General features: G+C 31.0%; 1 protein-coding gene across 2 annotated transcripts in view; it reads right to left on the minus strand.

Annotated features, from left to right (window-relative positions):
- LOC123531908 (retinol dehydrogenase 12-like) overlaps positions 1–5,661 on the minus strand; it is a 41,329-nt gene extending 35,668 nt beyond the window's left edge. Inside the window, exons 1-2 of one of the 2 annotated variants that reach the window (XM_053552971.1) lie at positions 5,588–5,655; positions 2,247–2,307 (exon numbers count right to left, since the gene is read on the minus strand). The gene's annotated coding sequence lies outside the window, so the exon portion shown is untranslated. Of the gene's footprint in view, positions 1–2,246; positions 2,308–5,587 lie in introns of both variants that reach the window. The other variant, XM_045313228.2, reaches the window with a different exon arrangement.
- Between the last annotated feature and the right edge of the window lie 16,770 nt (positions 5,662–22,431).

Below are 22,431 nucleotides of genomic sequence, written 5' to 3' on the forward strand. Positions count from 1 at the left end.
TTAAAACTGTCACAAACAGCAACTATTCAGTCTACTGTACAAAATTTTATTCTAATATTGTAAAAAAAAACTTTTAGCACTTGTACTATAATTTCCAAAGTGTACAAACACATAAATTCACCAGCGCCTACACATAATCTTCATTATTATGAGGGAGTGTAGTATTCAGAAGAAGAAGGATTCTTAATCAACATGCAAGTACTATACTAATCCATGTTGCTATACCGACATTGAAAATTGCAGGATGAGGTATCCAGACAAACCATGATTTCGGGACGGACGGACGGACACAGTGCGGCAACTATGATAATATACAACCACCGAAAAATTTCGGGGAGATTAAAATTTTACATTAGCCTGACTCATAATACTTGTACACAGTATACATTCATATATGAATAATTAATTATAAAACGGCCTCATAAAAGATTACGTCTCCCTGTATAAATAATAAACTTACTTACATGTACGTATGTTTGTTTGTAAAAAGGTTATAGATCTATATAATTGGATGTAGCGCGGTTATAAATGGTAATTCATACAAATAAATAGGCGTGTAACGCCGGTTAGCCCCGTCCCTGTCTACTTTTAGAGTGTATACACTTCAGGTATTCTTGTTCTGTGCCAATAGCAGTCATTGTGTTTTAATTTTTAACTCGTGTATTTGCAGACCTTAGCCAATAAAATTTATTTATAGATGATAAAAAACCTTGACATCTTTCCTGTTGTTGTTTTTTTCGAGTATGATATTACTACAGCCAACGATCCGAAAAACGTTCGATACAGGTAAATTCAACTTAGGCCTAAAAATTGTTTGTTTCCGGTATCCCGACCTACCCTGAATTTTTGGCCAGACCCTAAATGTTTTTATGGCCTCGGAGAATTTTTTTTTCAACTTATTTACAAAAAGTTGCAAAATTGTACTTTTTATGCTTTAAACCATTCTCATCCATCAGTGGTTCCACGGTAGACCTCTGGTATGCGAGAATGGCTTTAAACATGGTCGGTGATGTTAGAAATCAACTTACTGATGCTCTAAAGGCATAGTCCACTTATTTGTATTCATTTTTTCCACAAAAAATAATTTCCGAAAAGTTTTACTTAATAAAAATAATCCCCCCCCCCCCAAAAAAAAAAACAAAATTAAAAATACCGACCTATCTACCTACCCTAATTTTTTTTTTAGCATGTTACCGGAAACAAACATTTATTTAGGCCTTAGGTTAACTTTAACTAACGTTCATTCATTCTAATACAATTTGATTATTTTTTTAATGTAAAACACAAAATAGTAAGAAATATCGCAAATGTTATTATCATTTAAATGTGCAAATAATTATTTTTCAATACTGTTAAAATCATGTTCGCCTATTTTTGGACCTACAAGTTAAGAAGACAGTGGTTTTGATCTATAGGTATGTTAAACAATAGCTATAAGCTACGTGTCAGAAGTCTTGTTTAGATATATTTATTTACTAATTCATGCATAGATACTAAGAAAACCACAAAAGTTTAAAGGATTTTTTATGAAGGCGTCTGGTTAAACTGTTGTGTACGTGACGCTTACAATTTTATGTCAAGGAAAGAGTATATGTACCCCTTGAGTACTTGGTTCTATAGTACACAGCAAAAATAATGCGCCACATAATTTTGAAACAATGTTTTTCAAGTATTTTTTGTTTTTTGTTTTTTCTTTTTTCTCCTTTCTCTATTGAAATCTAACATTATGATAATATCTTATTGATACTCTTAATCGTCTAATATTATATTCTCTATTTAAAAAATTGTTTTAGTTTTGATTTCCTGTTTTCTGACTATCGACTAAATAATTTGTTGTAGATTTTACAAACATTTTTCTCTCTAAATTTTCTTTCTTAAATGTCCTATGCTTTGATAAAAGAAAAGGTATAATTAAAATATAAAAAATTTGAAATGTCTCAAGAATTATCAACTGTAAACAAGATATATGGTCTGGATACAAGCTATTTTACTGTTATATTTTTTTTTATTTATGTCTCGTCATATGTACAACATGCAATAATACACTCACTACAACAACAATGTACACGTGCCGCTCCATACAGAGACAAGACACAAAATACGCATTATATAAACATTACATGTTGTGAAGTCTAAATGAGGCGCTTGTCTACATTAGAATTTTGCTGAACTTCGTGCGTTTATTAGACAGCGTGTTTAATTTAAAATCTAAGCATTTATTTATGCGTGTTAGTGATTAATACAACCTGAGGCATGATCCAGTGTAGCCTGGGAATCCAGTCTGACAATTTCTAACCTTTTATTTACCTGCAAATTGACAAGTGATAATATCAGAAACTCGATGAATGACAATTAACACTAATTAGCGCAAATTAGTAGCATCTTTAATGCATAAATATTAGGTATGATTTCTTCTGACAAAACACAAATATTATCAACGGCTTCCCAGGCCAGGTCCAGTGAGTTGGAACCTCACAACCTGTACTTTTTGAAAGGGGGATATTATAAAAAAGCACCAATTTATTTGAATCATTTGATATTTCTTCCTTATTTTAATCAGCTATAAAATGCTCTTTATTTTGAACAGAGGCCGTTATCTTGGTTGGCGTCTTATAATACTTGTCAATCATCACAAAGGATGCCTGTATATAGCATGTATAACTGTCCTAGAATGCGACTAGTTCGTCAAATACTAGATTTTAATAGTGAAAAAAAAATGTACGCAAAATTAGCAAAATTATCATACTGATTGTAAATTACCCGATGTCATATGTGTGTGCGTGAAGGATTGCATTATATTTCAGCCTACGTGCGCGAGCCTACGTGCTGTTTCGCGCTTCGTTCATGGACAATACTCCTTGATGTGCTTCGAAATAACAATAATGTTGTAAATACAAGTAAGCTTCTTTCTCTTACGCTGAAGTTTCTTGACATAGTTTTCAAGTTTATCTGCTTAGTAACATGTATATTTTTTTTATTGTTTTTCTTTTTGTTCTTTACGCATCTATTCGTCCCATTACATGCAAGTTGTCATTTAGTTTGTTTATTTTAACGTATTTAGTAAGGATACTGCAAGGAAGTAACTGTAACTTTTGAATGAGTTCAAAACTTTGGTAGTGAAATTGTATTTTATCACTAAAAGTAAAACTTTCTAACAACCATTCTTTCTCCGATCTCAGTTGCACAAATTTCCAAGTACACGTGTATGTACTGTCTCTCATGGAATATTGCTGCTGTCGAATACCGCTAAACTGTAAAAGGTTCCATTATGTTTTTATATTGGTATGATGCAGGAAAAAAAGGATTTGTTCTATAAAAATCCAACGGTAGTCAGTTACTGAAATGAGATATTGGATCGATATTGAAACCTTTATACGACTTTGATGTAAAGCGATATTCTTATAGGTTACAGCACACTAAATAGCTGTTCTTCTTTATTCTGTATAAAATCGACACATTTCCAATGGCCGCAGCACACATCAGAACCCATTTTAAATGTTTGTAACTTAGATTTTCTTGAAAAATATGGTCAGTGCTGAATAAAAATCAGAAGAAGAGTGGAGGACATGTTTGATGCAACAAAAATATTTTCAGTCAAACGCACAAAAAGCAAAATTAGCTAAAATGAGACCCCAAATTGCAGTATGATCTAAGTTTCCACGACAAATTATGTCATGTTATTATTTGCAGTGGTGGTGTATGATCTAAGTTTCCATGACAAATTGTGTCATGTTATTATTTGATTATGAAAATGGTACCTACATGTCAAGCATAGATCTGTCATGTGATTTCAGCAAAAAAAAAAGAATGATTGCAAAGAAAATAAGGAAAGTAGCTCTACAGGTACAAAAATATGGACTATATGAATCCGACATTTCTTCGAGCCATTTTCCTGTTTAGTGTCTATATTCCTATAATAGAACAGAACAGAATAGAATTTCACTGAAGGAACACAATATACAAAATATCATTCTGTGATAACGTGTGCAGAAAACATATTTATAAATAAAAATCACAAAATGGTATTAATAAAGTATACATTTTCGGTTTGTAGGGAAAGTGGTTTATAATATTTATATTGTTTATCACAGAAATATAAAAAAAATGATAAGATGCCAATATTTTATACACGGACAGGGGCGGTGTTAGCTTCAAGTTCCATCAGACTTAAAATTCTATTTAAAAAGGAACAACAGAAAAGCTGTCCAATAGATGTTAAGTATAATTACATTGTCAGAAAAACCTTTCTTCTTTTACTACATATGAACTAAATTTTGATTATTTACCACATTCCAGCACGATTGTCAGTATTTCTAGAATGGGTCTCGCATACAAGTTATTAAGAAATTAGAAAATATGTTATGGTTGAAATAATTACAATACTTTTGATATTTAAAGAATAAATAAACATTGCGGAAAAGTGCTGTGTCAACGAAAACATTTTATCGCTCTATCAGATACTATGAATATTTCTTGTTCTATGTATCTTTTGAAAAAGATCAAAAGTGTAACTTTCTGACACGTTAATATAGCTGCAATAACGACCATATTTGATTAAAATATACATAGTAAACCGAAACAGGATGCGTACTGGAATATGTGTAGTAGTAGGTGCAGCTGTAATTCAATATGTACGCACAGGTGTAACCGACCTTGAATAACAAATGATGCAGTTCTGTATAATTAAGGTACAGTTGCCTCAGCTTGTGCTGAACCAGTACAGTTCGAAATGAAATCAAAGAAAAACTATTCCGTATTTAAAGTAAACACATACCAGTATCACATAATTATTTTGGGCCGTTCCGTGACAAAACTTGTGACAAAAAATCAAAAGTTGAGATAAAAAAAATATTCATGAAGAACGTTATTTCACTTTTCATATCTGAAAATTTGAAGAAATTATCTTCACTATTTCAAGACTTACAATGCATAAGTAAGTCATCGAAGTCATTTTAGAGACGTAACGTACCTGAGACGTGACGGTAGGAACGTCATGTAAGCAGTATGATGTTGTAGTTTTCATCTCATTTATGTGGCAAATTATGTATATTACTATAAGTAAGCATGATACATTTGAATATTTGGAAACAGTTTAAAATGATTTTTTTTTTAAAAATAACGTGTATTTTTTTTTTTGGTGGGGGGTGGGGGGGAGGGTTCCATCGGTGGAAATTGACCTCTCTGCACATGTATTCTCATTACGCATGGGTGCAAATCTCGGTTGCCATGACAACATCACTTGTATTTGTAAAATATAGTAGAGGTAGAATTTGCCTTAGATAACTGAATTACAATATACTGGTTTCTAGTTTCTGCATGAACATATTAAGCATGAAAAACAATGATTTTCCAGTATTTGAAACTACATGTATTTATTATCATGTCACTAATACAGGTTTTCTCATGGAACGGCCCATTTACATTTGAATTGTGAAATAATATTTGATATTAACTTTTATTTAAGACAAAATTTATAGCACACTATTTATGCACGATGGGCGGTTATACGTCAAGCGTAGTAATTGCACGAGCGCGCACGTCGGACTGATTTTTTCTATTATAAGTTCAAGCAATATAAAATGTTTACCAGAAAAGTGACAGAACATTATCCGGTTATTATCCTTTTTCACGGCCTGTAAACACTGGCTCCACCTTTTTTTTGGAGATGAGTTAAAAGAAGAGCCAATAACTCTTCCCAGGCGGATGACTGTAACTATACGAGAAATGTAAACAAAGAAAGATTCACTTTATGTAACAAGATAAGACTTTATCTATAAACAAGAAATATCTTTAAAAATGATGGTCGGCGAATTGTAATAAGGAAAGAAGTTTATGAATTTTTCATCTAACATTCATCTTTCATCTAACATTTTGCAAAACTAAACACCGCACTTTAATAATTTAAATGGTTCTCTTTTAATTTTTCGCAAAGGTTTCGTAGGGTTGCAATTTTGTTTCGTTTATCCTTAGACGAATAATTACAGCAGTAGTTTGATGAAGATTCATGAAGTGGTTCATGAGAATAGGTCATTAAACGTGTTTATATTTTTAGCTAAATTGGTCCCTACCCCCATTTGTAACAAAATAGCAAGATACCTTACGATATTGTTACACATCAAGTTCGATAAAAATCCATTACATTTTAGTGGTTAATGCGAAGAAAGGCATATCTACTTTTAGCTATAGTGGTCCCTAATAGGGCCCAAGTTCCTATATAAATTAATTTGGAAGAGGACCTTATAATGATGCTCCAGACCAAGTATGACAAAGATCCACCAAGCTGTTCATGAGACGCTGTATAAAGGCATTTCTAGTTTTAGCTCTAGCAGCCCCTAAAAGGGGTTAAATGTCCCAGCTGAACAAAGTTGGCTGCGGGCCTAATAAAGATGCTACAAATCAAGTTTGATTAGAATACATGAGAAAAAATCAATTGAAGGATTTTTTTATTTATTATTTTTATTTATTTCTAAAATAGGCCAACTGATCCCGCTTTAACAAATGCATATTCGCTATTCATGAATCTTTGGACAATGACGTCACACCTATAAAAAAGTGAAGGTCAAGCAAAACATACAATTGTAATTATTTCAATATTTCTGTTTCATAAGCAAAGTTTGACCGTAGTCATATCACATAGATAAACTATAAACTGTATGCAGCGTACCTTCATTTCAGTGTAATGAGATACGGTCATTATATAGCATATATATAATAAAACAGATTTCAACTGAGTTCAATATTTGCATACCATACTAAAGAAAGATGTTCATATATAATAAATCAGTTAAATAATTTATAACAAATATATCAAAGCAAACAAGTACTCATTTTAATATGCAAATTGAATAAGTCATAAACGCAAGAAACTTTTTCATATACAGACGACAATTGTAACAAGGAAAATCTTTTAAAAAGCACTTCTCTACAGAAAAGACTCTTATCACACCCTTATTCATGTGATACGCAGACCGTGTTCAGCTCTTTCTTTAATTTGATATATGTTGGTATTTGAACAGGTTTTTATCATATTTATTAAACTTACTTATCATTTTGAGATATATCAATATTCTTGCTAAATATACTGAGCCAAAGTTAGCTTTAAAACTGTGAACAGCGTCGTTTAGGATAAACGCTTTGTCTACATTTCACTCAGCGTAGCACAATCAACAGAGTGAAAGAAATTGACACTATCGTCCAGTCAGGCAGAGTGTTGCATAAATCTTCCATTTTGATAAATTATCTATAATGCGTTATCAAGTGGTTTGATTTGCTAACTGAAGTCACGTGGCATAGGTAACGAAAACGAATTTAGACGGCGTCGCCGAAAAAATTGAAATGTGGTTCCACTCAGAAATGGTTATTCATTTGTTTTTTGTACACCGGTCGATTTGCAGAGAAAGCATTTCTAGACGTGCGGATTTTTGAAATTGATGAAATACAACCGGTTCAAACCGAAAGTGGTCATGTGACTTACAAAAACTAAATAAAGTCATCAAACCGATTTTATTAAATAGAATTTTTTATTACTGTGTTATTTATGTGATATGCTTACGGGTTTCTCCCGTGAATGTGTATTTGGACCATATGGAAGAGCCAACGTTGCAGAGGTGGAACTAAGAATTCACATTCAACTTCAGGATGTTGAACACTTTTAAGTTATCAACAAGCTGTAAGCTTTCCTTAGACTGTATTGAGAAATTGTTGCACCTATTTTCTCTATTATAACGTGTCTTAAGGCTTTGGAGCATACCTGGTCGTTAGTTGAATATGATATTTTCAATGTAATCGAAATTTTCCCATTTGACAACAGTTTTCACGGCCAACAAAATTTGGAATAAAATTGAGTAGCAATAGAAATGATTGCAAATTTCATCCTTCTTTAAAAAATTTCTTCTTAATTTTCAATATTCTAGTTATGCTTAAATTTTACTAAACGTCTTATTGACAGACTTGTATTTAGCCTAATTTGAATAAAGGGATATGAAAATAGATGTCTAAAAGCCCTAATAATTCCCCCACATGTGTTAAATATAACAATCAAATTGATAATGCCATGTTTTAGAGATATTTATCCCTCGTAAAAATCGAAGGGATATAGACGAATTTACAGTGCGGTTGGTTGCCCCGTAGTTCGACGGATGTTTTGATTTTCATGCGCATGCGCATTTTACATGTGGCAAAAAGATCATGATATTACTAATTGTATTGTCACTATAATTTTTTTTTTGATCGTTTGGAATGGCTTGATTAAAAATGCATGCATAATTATGTCATTACTAGTAATCATATCTTACCTGAGGTTCCGCGTTTTTTTCTTCTTAATTTTGGTCCGTCCGCGAGCATTCTCAAGTCTAGAATCCACTCGCAAAATAAACATTAAACTTGTTCCTTACATTTGAAAATGTAATATTTTCTTAAATTTTATGTTTATCTTCCTCACATGAAGAATCCATCCAGCTGGCTTACGGAAGGTCGGTGGTTCTACCCAGATGCCCGCTCGTGATGAAATATTGCACGGAGGGGCACCTGGGGTCTTCCTCCTCCATTAAAGCTGGAAAGTCGCCATATGACCTATCATGTGTCGGTGCGACGTTAAATCAGAAAAAAAAGTCAGTTTAGAATGCATATCATTAATAAAAAAAGATGAAACAATAGATACTTTTTCTATAGATGAACTGCAGATATTTTTACTATTATTCGCTGACGATACTGTTCTTTTTTCATATACTGTTCAGGGCTTACAAATGTTGTTGAATAAGCTGTACAACTATTGTAGCCAGTTGGGTATTAGAGTGAATACCAATAAGACTGTTGTAATGCTATGCAAAAATGGCAACTATGGAATGATATTTAGGTAAATATTATACAATGCCTGCTGACTGTTACAATTTACTCACTGACACTCCCATTGTGCTTACTGGTATAGTAATCATGCATGCTGGCACCTTTAACACTCTTGTTGACACTGATACCACGCTTGTTGACAATGATACCATGCTTGCTGACAATGATACCATGCGTGCTGGAAGTTACAACTTCTTTGCTTCTTAGACCCTGATGTCTATATCGTAATTTCATTTGGCAAAATGACAGTGCCGTGTACCGTATTGGAATATTTCAACATGATATGGTTACGCTGGTTAATCTGTAATGCATCCAAGAACAAAATTCACGAAGTGATCAACCAGTAAGGAAAATGTAATCAGGCACTAGGCAAAATAGGAGTAAGCATAATGTCATTTCAAAAGTATATGTCACATTTTGATAACAGGGGGCGCTATGTTCAAGTGGTCGTGTTTTTCCGTACTTTGAATAATTATTTGCCGGAAAGATTATTGAGGATATCCGAATATGTATAGAGATCTAACAATAGTTACTTACCCTTTTTGCAAATCGCCATTTGTCTTAACTTTATTTATTTTTAATGTTGCGTTTATTTACAAGTGACGTGTTATATAAATGGAAGACTTACAGTTTGAAATTCGTGAGATTTCACAAATTAAACTGGCTGTTAAGGACAGAATTTTGCAGATTGCTAATAATGTGTCAAATTGTCATTTTGAACATGTAGAATATGAACTTGAGTCGGTGATGACTGTTTTGACACTTAGCCAAGAGCTTATTAAAATCCGTTATAGGTCGGATATTCCCGTTACCTTTCGTGAAAACTACGAACTTGCGCCCCCTGGTATCAAAATGTGACGTGCAATGTTGCACTTCGCATTATGCTTACTTTCAACTTGCTTAGTGGCTGATTGCATCTTTCATATTGTGTGGTCACATCGTGTATTTTCTTCTGTGAGCATTGTAACTGTGCAATGTCGCTTATATACAGTCCCGGCATGTTGAAATATTACAATACGGTACACGGCACTGTCATTTTGCCAAATGAAATTACGATATAGACATCAGGGTCTAAGCAGCAAAGAATTTGTAACTTCCAGCACGCATGGTATCATTGTCAGCAAGCATGGTATCATTGTCAACAAGCGTGGTATCATTGTCAACAAGAGTGTTAAAGGTGCCAGCATGCATGATTACTATACCAGTAAGCACAATGGGAGTGTCAGTGAGTAAATTGTAACAGTCAGCAGGCATTGTATAATATTTACCTAAATATCATTCCATAGGCAACAGAAACGAAAATTTTGATGTATATTGTAATAATGAAAGATTGCAAGTTGTTAAAACATTTACATATCTTGGTGTAAACTTATCATTGAATGGTAAATTTTTTCAGATTCAAGAAGCTTTGTCAAAACAAGCAAACAAAGCATTATACTCTTTAAATGCATTATTTGATAAAGTATCTATGGATATCTCAGAGAAGATGCAATTGTTTGATTCTATGGTACTACCTATCTTGAACTATGGCTCGGAAATTTGTGGGGTTCACAAAGCTCCGGATATCGAGCGTGTACATATGAAGTTTTTAAAACAAGTATTGAATGTTAGACAGCAAATTGTAAATGCAACAGTTTATGGGGAACTAGGTAGATTTCCCCTTCATGTCTATAGGAAAATTAGAATTCTAAAATATTTGCAAAGATTGAATATAAAATCCAGAGTCTATGATGTATAGAGGTTTTAATATGACTGATACAAATTGTAATATTTTAAATAAATGGTCATTAGAAGTTAAATAATTATTAGATAATCTTGGTTTTGCCTATATATGGACTGATGTAAATATTACAAATGTGCAGTTGCAACAGATAATACAGAGTTAAAGATCAGTATATTCAAATGTGGTACAATGATGTTTATAACATGACAAAATTAGATACGTATTGTATGTTTAAAGAAGAATTTTCTGAAGAGAAATATATTAATTGCATAAGCAGTGTGAATCATCGTACAGCTTTAAGTAGATTTAGATGTTCTACACATAGGTTAATAGAAGAAGGCAGATATCGTAATATTGATAGAGAAAACCGAAAGTGTACACAGTGTCACATGGATGTCATCGAGAACGAATATCATTTCTTGCTTATATGTCCACTATACAGGTACTTGAGACTTAAATGTTTGCAAAGATATTATTGTGCTTGGCCAACTATTCAAAAATTTTAAAATGTAATGAAAAGTAGTCAAAAAAGAGTACTTAACAAATTAGCTAAATTCATTTATTTGGCTAATTTAAAACGTGATAATGTAAGATTAAACGCCGACGACGAACCTCGGTAATAATACAAAAAAAACATGTTAATGTATATATAACAGTTAAGTAAAGATATAATTGTATTGTAGTTAGAATAGCAAGAGAATATATATACAGATCAATGTGTAAATGTGATTTTGTAATATAATCTTGCATATAGTTGATTGTATAATTGCTAACTCACACCTTCTCATACTTTTCTCATACTATTTGTTTAACTATACCGCCATACACAATGTATATACGTAATGGCGATGAACATGTATATATGTTTATGCCTAATAAACTATTGATTTGAAAAAAAAATCATATTAAAAAAGAACCAAACAAACAAACAAAAAACTATAAATTAGTAGGCCACGAATGAAACCCGTCAGCAAAGCATATAAGTGACACAGTAATAAATTCTGTTCAAAAGGTCGTTACAATGACTTTGAAATCTTTAATTTGTGTTAATATTGAGAGATATATAGGTACATGTCCACTTTCAATTTCCACACAAGAAATGCTTTCGCTGTGCAAATTGACCTGCATCATAAAAAAGTATAACCATTTTTAATGGAACTACATTGCGCTTTGTTTTTAAATAAAGTCTTAGAATTATTACAGAAAGTAAGAAATCAAGCCATTCTTTTTGTTTATATTCCCCGTATAGTTCCAGTAATTAGCACCGCCGCCACAAAATTCAAATATCATTGGCTCCTTTTTGCAACTCGCATATAAACAGAGGTGAAACCCTTGTTTATAGGCCGTGTGTTTTCCATGTGCCGTTTTTCTTTCATGAAAACTATCCTTGTTACACTATACAGCTATTCCCGTAACATAGGAGTAAACATTTCTAAGGGTATATCTTGATCATTTTAAAAGCCACAAAGCATTTTTTTCAACAAAGATAGTTTGGCCACTGCATATGAAATAGTACAATTAAGAATTTTCATTTATCCCAAATCTACATTTATTGAAACGCTTTCGAGTTCTGGATTTCTAATTAATTAAAACAAAAGTTTCATTTGTGGATTCCACAAGATCTTGCCTCTGACGTGAAAATTACGACAAATCTGTCTGTTTATTTATCATTTTTATGCCCCCGAAGGGAGGCATATAGTTTTTGAAACGTCTGTCAGTCTGTCGGCCTGTCGGTCTGTCAGTCTGTCCGCAATTTTCGTGTCCGGTCCATATCTTTGTCATCCATGGATGGATTTTCAAATAACTTGGCATGAATGTGTACCACAGTAAAAGGACGTGTCGCGCGCAAGACCCAGGTCCGTAGCTCAAAGGTCAAGGTCACACTTAGACGTTAAAGGTAATTTTTCATGATAGTGCATTCGTGTCCGGTCCATATCTTTGTCATCCATGAATGGATTTTCAAATAACTTGGCATGAATGTGTACCACAGTAAGACGACGTGTCGCGCGCAAGACCCATGTCCGTAGCTCAAAGGTCAAGGTCACACTTAGACGTTAAAGGTCATTTCATGATAGTGCATTGATGGGCGTGTCCGGTCCATATCTTTGTCATTCATGCATGGATTTTAAAATTATTGGGCATGAATGTGTACCACAGTAAGACGACGTGTCGCGCGCAAGACCCAGGTCCGTAGGTCAAAGGTCCTAAACTCTAACATCGGCAGTAGTTATATACATGGGGTTTCTAAGCCAATCTGACCCCCCCTGACCCCTTGTCCCTATTCTATAAGTGGACTTTAACCTTGCTCTAAACTTAAAATACTAACTTAGTAACCTTGATACCCTAAAAATCTTTTAAATCTTTAGTTAAACCGAATGAAAACCTTTGGTTTAACCAAAAAAAAGATTTAGTCTTTGGTCCGGACTGACCAATGCTGGACAATTTAAAAAAAAGAAAAAAAAGATTTTAACAAATTATTGTTAAAACCTATAGTAAAATAAAGTAAATCTATTTTTAGTAACGTTTACAATGTAAACGCTTATTATTAGTAACATTTATTTTTAGTAACGTTTACAATGTAAACGCCTATTTTTAGTAACATTTATTTTTAGTAACGTTTACAATGTAAACGCCTATTATTAGTAACGTTTACAATGTAAACACCTATTTTTAGTAACGTTTACAATGTAAACGCTTATCTTTATATTTGAAATACCGTGCACAATGTTTGTGTTTATTTTTAGTAACGTTTACAATGTAAACGCATGTCACTTCCGTTCAAGTATATTTTTAACATTAGTGGAATTTCTTTATATCTATACTTTTATTTATAGTTACGTTTACAATGTAAACGCATGTCACTTTCATATATTGTTCAACCATGCATCGTCGAATGGTTTCAGTTGTTTATACAACATATTTGATCTTATTTTCAATATGCATGTTCATTCGATACAGGTTATACATGTTCATCCAGTATAGATTCATCCGATACAGCATCCGATGCAGGTTCATCCGATATGTATAATCTGATGTAACTACCCGGCAAAAGCGTAAATGTTACTTCTGTAGATGTTGAATCGTCATAAGGATTAATGTCAAACATTGTCCCATGTAATAGATAAACTTTAATTCTTTTCTTATACATAGATATTAACTGATCAGTGTCAAAGTCCTCAGCTACTATATTTATTATATTACTGCCAAATATACCAAGAATTAGATCATTATCATTATTCCACCGCCTAAATATAAACTGCGATATTGGGCTTTTACTCAGTTTATCCTGTTCACCTAGGGGCCTGGCCCCCGTTAATAAAAATTTAATATCTATTATATACATTCCGGTTTTTTTGATCACAAACACACCATTCAAAACCACATTTGGTACAGCTACACTATATTGTTGGTTTATGTTTATAAAATTTCTAAAATCTACGAAAATTCCAGATCTTAAATTCATTTCATTTAAATAGTTCAGACCATCCATACCTTCATATGTTGAATGTATCCAAGCACCAAGACGGTTAAAATACTTTTTCATTTTTACATATGTATAAAAACTGCTATATTCAATAAGAAACACTTCATGTCCCACTTCCTCTAACCTTTTTTCTATTTTTTTGTCTTTCTTTTTAAGTTTAAGAATTATTTCAGCTAAATCATCAAGTCGTTTTGTTGTAGCAACTTCAGAAGCAGATAGATTGTCAACAGTATTCTTTGTTCTAGCTAATTGTGTTTCTTGTTTTAAGAAAGCATCTTTTACTTCTATAATTTTTTCCCAATTATTAGAAATTTTTTCATCATTAGTAGCAATTTCTTCGACATTAGCGGTTATTGCTTTAGTATTAGCAGTAATTACTTGGGTATTAGCAGTGATTGATTCTCCTTGTTTAGCTGATATTTCAACTACAAAGTCCAGATCATTTATTATTTTTTTAATTTGATCATTAAATTTATTAATATCTTCTTGTAATAAACCTTTAAGTTTACTTAACTCTTCGTACTTTATATTGTGACGTGCATCAACATTATTAATCAGGTCTACAAGTTGTTTCTTCAAATTTTCTAGCTGATTATTAATTATGTTAATTGCTTCAGTATTAGCAGTAATTAACTCTCATTGTTTAACTGATTTTTCAACTACAAAGTCCAGTTCATTTTTATGTTCTTCAACTTTAACATTAAGCTGCGTCATATCTTCTTGTAATTTTTTTGTAATATTACTTAAGTCTGCATACTTTAAATTGTGACGGTTGTCAACAATACTAATCCAATTTCGAATTTGTTTTTTAAAGTCATCTATTTTAGAATTGAGCTCTTTTTTAAAGTCCTCTAATGCTGTGTCATGATCATCACCTCTTTGTGAAGCTGCCTTTTCCAATTCAGATTTATATTCTGCAAGTTTATTTGAAATTAATTCTAATAAATCTTTATGCTTATTTTCAGTTTCAGTATTTAGTTTATTTATTTCTGTTCTGATTTCTAACTGATACATATTTTGTAACTTTTTCTCAGCTTCAATAATCTTGTCTTTTAGTTCTTCATGTTTAATCATACTATCTTTTAATTCTTGAACTTGATTGTATAACTTTTCAAAATTGGTTCTAAATACTTTTTTTATATTGTCATCTGTCAAATCAGATTTCTCTTCAAGTTCTTTAATAGAATCAACCATAGCTTTCATTTCTTCTTCAATTTTACCTTGTAATTCAACTATTAATAATGAATTCTTTTTAAAATCTTTTGTTAATTCTTCAATATTCTTTACTTCTGCTTCTAGTGTTTGTTTTATACTTTTGACATCTTCAAGATTATATTCATCTATTACACTTTGAATTTTTTTATACACAAACCGTCTTGGAACTGCATCAGCGGGTTTATCTGGATTTCCTAGGTTGATTATTTCATTACCTCCCATATCTAATGCTCTGTTCATTGTGTTATCAAGTTCCTTATTTCTGTGAAGATATGATTCCATGTCCTTTCTAAGCTTTTTATATTGTTTTTTAGTAGCATAATCACTTAAATCAATATCAAATTTAACTTTACTTATACTTTCAGGTTCACTTATTTGTTCTATATTATTAAAAACTCCCATTATATATTACCAGTAAAGTTTTTTCTTAAAAACTTCCTTGGTTTGTCAATATATAAGAAATCATATTTTTGATTTGTTGCATTAGCAAATGAATCACGATCTATATTTTGTTCATTACAAATCATATCATTTTCTCGTTTACCTGGACTTTCAAATAAAATATAATGTGAACAGTTAATTCGAATATCTTTTGGTGTTTTATAGTAAGACTGACTTAAATAAATAACACAACAGTTTTTGTGACGTCCTTGAATAAAGTATTTTGTTATTTCATTTTGAACCTTTTTATCTTCACATACAAAATCATCAAATATTACTACTTTTTGTTTTTCTGATTCAAGATCATTAACATCAATTATTTCATTATTAGAACATTCAAGTATTTCATTTGGATCTACTTTAATTTTTTTTTGCAATTTGACTTAATTGGTTAATTAAATCTTGATATTTAGATTGTTCTAGGTTTTTAGCATACAAGTATAATTTATCATAATATATAAGAGGTTTTCGAAGTATATGCATTAATGTATTTGTTTTTCCAGATCCAGACGATCCACATATTAACATTCTAAAACATGAATCTGGCATAAAAGGATAAAATTGTGTAAAGTTATTGGATTTATCACTTTTTGTATCATAATTTGGAATTTCCATTTATATAATATTACATTATTTTACAATATCTTACATTATTATATAAATGCAATCAAAACTTAATGAAATGATAATAAGAAAAAAATTAGTCGGGCAAAAGATGAGAGATCTTAGAGAAGAAAAAATGAGAGAAAAAATTAAAAAAGCTACAAATCGGGATATGTACACTGAAATTTATAAACCAATTACTGAAGGAATAGAAAGTCAAAAAGAACAATTATCAAGTCAGTTAAAAGCATTACCTGGAATAAAACAACAATTAGCATTACTAGGTGATGAAATGAAAGACATACAAACATACCAGGGTTTACCACATCTATTCCAAGAACCACCACCATTATTACCATCAAAACCGGCTCCCTATACACCAATAAATTGGGGGGATGAACCTGTCGGATGGGTTCCTCAAGATGAATTTCAGAAATTAGAAGATTACGGAAGAGAAAAGATGGGAATAACTGAAACATCTGATGATACAACTAAAGATACAATTGAAGAATCAGAAGAATTTGTGGCAAATTTAGATGTAAATATTGATAAAGATGTATTATCAGATTGGAAGTTACCTGTATTATCAGAGTTAGTAATAAACAAAGATAAAGATGATTGGATAAAAACAAGAAAAGAGGTTACCGAAAAATTAAAGAAATGTACTCGTAAAATAAATGAACACAGTAAAAAGAATCCAGATGAAATAGTTGAATTTACAAATGCAGAACCTATGGCTGCAGGTGAGTATGTTTCGGAGTTAAAATTAGACAGAAAAAATCTTAAAAGATATGGTGAACGTTTATCAAAAATGATTAATGACTCAGAGGTATTTGGAAAAGGAATAAGATATCATAACCCATATAAAGTTTCACCAAATGGACAATATGGTAATTTAATCATTAACTTAAATAAACTTTATGGTCAAAACAAATTAATTGCTAAGGATAGAATAACTGGAAAAGAAGTAATTAACACTAAAGTAGATGATGATTTAATTGATCTAATTAATAAAAGATATAACAATAATAAAAAACATTCAATTCATTCAAAAAAAATATTTAAAGAATTAACAGAAAAATCAGGATTACCTATCAATAAAAGATCTATGAAATTTAAAAAAGTAATTAGGGGACAAGGTTATGACGTTTGTCCATGTAATCCGAAAGAATTGGTTAATGACTTGGAGTTAATTTGTGGTTCAATTGATGCTGGAAATAATAATGAAGAACTAAAAAATGAAGGTATTAGAATAATTGATGAACTATTAAAAATGAATTCACTCTTACTAAAACAACATGAAATGTTATATAAAAATTATTTTTCTTGAATTTACACTTTTATTAAAGTTTTAAAACTTTAGTTTTTAATTAAAAAGATATGTTTAACAAGAGCACCGCCTTGCGGGTGCTGACGCTCATCTGATTTTTTTTGTATAATAGAAATATTGTCCTACCCATGATTTTCTAAGTCTAAAAAGGGCCATCACTCTTGCAAAAAGCAGGATAGAGTTATGTTTCTTGATGTACAGTGTCCACTTATGATGGTGAAAAACTGTTGCAAGTTTTAAAGCAATAGCTTTGATAGTTTATGAGAAAAGTTGACTTAAACATAGTATTCAACCAAGAAAATGATTTTTCTAAGTCCAAAAGGGGCAATAATTATTGCAAAAAGCAGGATGGAGTTATGTTGCTTGCTGTACAGGGTCAGCTTATGATGGTGAACAAGAGTTGCAAGTTTTAAAGCAATAGCTTTGATAGTTTAAGAGAAAAAGTTGACCTAAACATAAAACTTAACCAAGAAATCTGATATTTTCTAAGTCCAAAAGGGGCCATAAATCTTGCAAAAAGCAGGATGGAGTTATGTTTCTTGCTGTACAGGGTCAGCTTATGATGGTGAACAAGTGTTGCAAGTTTTAAAGGAATAGCTTTGATAGTTTAGGATAAAAGCTGACCTAAACATAAAACTTAACCAAGAAAACTGATTTTCTAAGTCCAAAAGGGGCAATAATTCTTGCAAAAAGCAAGATGGAGTTATGTTTCTTGATGTACAGGGTCTGCTTATGATGGTGAACAAGTATTCCAAGTTTCAAAGCAAAAGCTTTGATAGTTTAGGAGAAAAGTTGACCTAAACATAAAACTTAACCAAGAAATCTGATATTTTCTAAGTACAAAAGGGGCCATAAATCTTGCAAAAAGCAAGATGGAGTTATGTTTCTTGCTATACAGGGTCAGCTTATGATGGTGAACAAGTATTCCAAGTTTCAAAGCAATACCTTTGATAGTTTAGGAGAAAAGCTGACCTAAACATAAAACTTAACCAGGCAACGCCGACGCCGACGCCGACGCCGACGCCGACAACCGCTCAAGTGATGACAATAACTCATCATTTTTTTTCAAAAAATCAGATGAGCTAATAATTATATAAATGGAACAAAAAATAGTATTAAGTTCTGAAACAGTTAAAGATGATAAAAATAAACCGAGTGATTTTACAATCAGATTTAGTCGTTCTTTAATTTTAGATAAAAATAAAACTTATGTTGTTGGTTTGGATAGTATTAACACTATGACCTACTCTTGGCATAATATTAGTGATGAATATGACAATAAAAGAATTCGTTACAATAATGGTAAAGAATGGAAAGATATCATATTTACAAATGGTTCTTACAGTTACACAGATATTAATAATTATATTAGGGAAACATTAATAAGTAATGATGATTTTGAATTTAATAAATCAGAAATTGCTCCAATAAGTTTGGAATTTGATTTAAGTAGTTTTAAGATTTTGATTTCAATTACAGATAATTTTATGTTGGATTTAAGAATGTCAAATTTTCATACATTGCTTGGGTTTGAGAAAAAAGCATTGAGAAATACTGAATGGGGAACTACAACACCAAATATAACTAACTCTGTGGATACAATTTATATTCATTGTGATCTTATTGATAATTCACTTGTTGATGGTAATTTCAGTGATATTATCTATGCTTTAAGTACTGCAGATTTAACAAGAGCTTATCCATTTACAAAAGAACCACAAAGAGTTGGATATTCTGAAATTAATAAATATATTATAAATTCAATTAGAATATATATTACAGATGTATTTGGTAGAATAATTAATTTTAATGAGGTTGAAACAAGTTTTACACTAATTTTAAAAGAAATATGAAATTATAAATTTTAGTTTTATATAATGTACAAAAAAGTTTATGACAAAAATAAAGGAATATTTATTTATGTTGATGCTCACACAGGAAAAGAAATCGTACATGGTACAGGTATCTTTGACACTTTAACGAAATTGTTTTCAAGCGGAGTTGCATCTTCAATTAGCACAGCTGGAAAAAAAGCTTTGGAAACAGCAGGAAAAGCAGCACTTAATAGTGGAACAAAAAAGGTTGGAACAGAAGTTGGAAATTTAGCTGCTGATAAAATTGTTGAAAAATTTAAAAAGAAACCTGCTCCGGCAGTTGGTAATTTAATTGCTAAGGAATTACAAGAAAAGAATAACAGTAAAAATAATAATAAAAATAATAATGATAAAGAGGAGGATATTCATATGAGAATAAATAGAATATTGTCAGGATCTGGAACTTCAGCTCGACAAAAACGTATTAACAGATTAATTTATAAAAACTAAAGTTTTAACTTTAATAAAAAATAGAATAAAAAATAAAATAATATATAATATATACATGTTTAGAACAAAACAATATTGTGAAAGATATGAATTAACTCCTATTCAATTAGATACAGCCTTAATATCTGTCTTGGGAAATAATGTTAAACAACAAAAAAAACGGATATCATTTTACAATTAATGATAGAAGCTCATATTTTGATTGGTTTAATGGTTATTTTGAAGTAAGTTTTAAAGTAAATAAGCTTGCTAATGGTAATAATTATGGTGATGATGGAGATGATAATCAAATTGCTTTAATTAATAATGCAGCTTCATTAATTGATCAGTTAGTGGTTAAACAAAATGGAAAAATTGTTTATGATTGTAATAATTTATATAAGGTAGTAAATGTAAAGAGTTTGGTTGAACTATCTGGAGATTATGCAAAATCAACTGGAACAAATGAATTTATCTCTTTAGATACTACTGCTGTTGCCGAGAGTAGGAATGATCAAGCTGGATATAATAAAGGTTTTGCTACTAGGAAGTTATTAATCCAAGATGGTGCTGAGGTAAATACTAAAATTCCACTAAATAATTATTCATTTTTTCAGGGTTTAGAAACTAATATTATACCTCCAAGTCAAATTCAAATAACACTACAGTTGACAGATGATGATGAATTAATTTTTAGAGCTAATGCTGCTGCTCTGGTAGAGTAATTGTAACAAAATTAATTCTATGGGTTCCACGTTTAATTTTCAATGAATTTGGACTTAATCTAATTTCTGAAAGATTTACAAAAGCAAGATGGTCATACCTTAGGGAAATGGTGACACAATCAACTGATACACAACAAACTAATATAACCTTTAGAATAACGGCTGGTGTAACAAAACCACAACATGTATTTGTTTATTTACAGCGACCTGACAAAAGTAATTCACAACAACATAACCCACATTTATTAGATACATTTAAGGTAAATGCTAATAATTTTAATTGCACTTTGAACTCCTGTCGTCTTGAAGTTGGTAATGGTGTTTTTTATCCAGAAACAGAATACACAAGTATATCAAGAATATATGATGATGTAATTAATTATTATTATAAACAAAATAACAAAACTACTGGAAGTCTGCTAAATAGATCAAACTTTAATAGTTTATTTGGATTTGTTCATTTTTTACTTGGAATATAAAAAGGAAGTAATAACAGAAGATCCTAAGCATATTACATTAACAGCTAAATTAAATATTCCACCAGCAGCTAATATTCGTGTTTACGCAATTGTATTATATGAGGAAACAGTTGAAATAAATACTATTGGAAATGAACTTGTTCTTGTTTAAATAAAATAAATATAAATTATATATAATGACATCAAATTATATTGAATATAAAGTTAACCTTACAGGTGGACAAAAGAAAAATTTAGCACAAGCTTATAATAATAGAATTCCACATACCTTTAGATTAAAACATGAACAATTACGTGGAAACTTCCCTTTACTTTTAACAAAAACACAAATTAATCAAATTAAAAAAGCTGTTGCAAATAATAAGGGATTAGAAATTACAATTTCAAAAAAACAAATGTCCAGTCAAGGTCAAAATGGTGGATTTTTAGGAGCTTTGGCTGGTTTGTTAGGAAAAACGATTCTTCCAATGGCAGCAAAAATAGCTCCAAAAATATTAGCCCCTCTAGGCATTGGAGCCCTTTCTGGACTGGCCAGTACTGGTGTTAGTAAAATACTTGGAAATGGTATGATTTCAGTAGCTAATGATAAGAGAAATATAATATCACCATATCTTACACCTAATCAAAGAAAGCAACTAGTAGGATCTGGAGTGATTAAATTAACACAAAAACAAAAACAAGACGGTGGGTTTTTATGTATGTTGGCTGCTAGTCTAGGAATACCTTTGATTACATCTTTGTTAAGTGGTAAGGGACATGGCCAGGGTATACAGATTGATTCTCAACGGAGACCGTACAGACGAATTCCTATAGTAAAAAAAAAAAAAAATTTATAAACAAACCAATTTCTAACTTTGAAATTGAACAATGTGTAAAACAATTAAAAATTAAAAACTTTAGGGGTGTATTTAGTAGAAATAATTTACTAAAATTAAAAGAAAAGGTTGAATGTGGAATTATAAATTTGGACGACTCTATTGGTCCTGGAACACATTGGGTTTGTTACTTTAATACTTTGTTTTTCGATCCATTTGGACTTCCTCCACCAAAAGAAGTAATTAAGTATATACCAAATGTAAAATACAACAATGTTTAATATCAAGACAAAACAAGTACACTTTGTGGATATTATTGTTTATTTTTCATTAAAATGTTACAAGATAAAGTACCGTTGTATGATTTATTGTATAAAATACTAAAAATTAATAATGTAAAACAAAATGAACAAACTATTATAAATTATTTTAACCAGTAAGGACATTTATTTAACTAGAATAATTAATA

This window comes from Mercenaria mercenaria, chromosome 1 (genome assembly GCF_021730395.1).
Source record: "Mercenaria mercenaria strain notata chromosome 1, MADL_Memer_1, whole genome shotgun sequence".
NCBI lineage: Eukaryota > Metazoa > Mollusca > Bivalvia > Venerida > Veneridae > Mercenaria > Mercenaria mercenaria.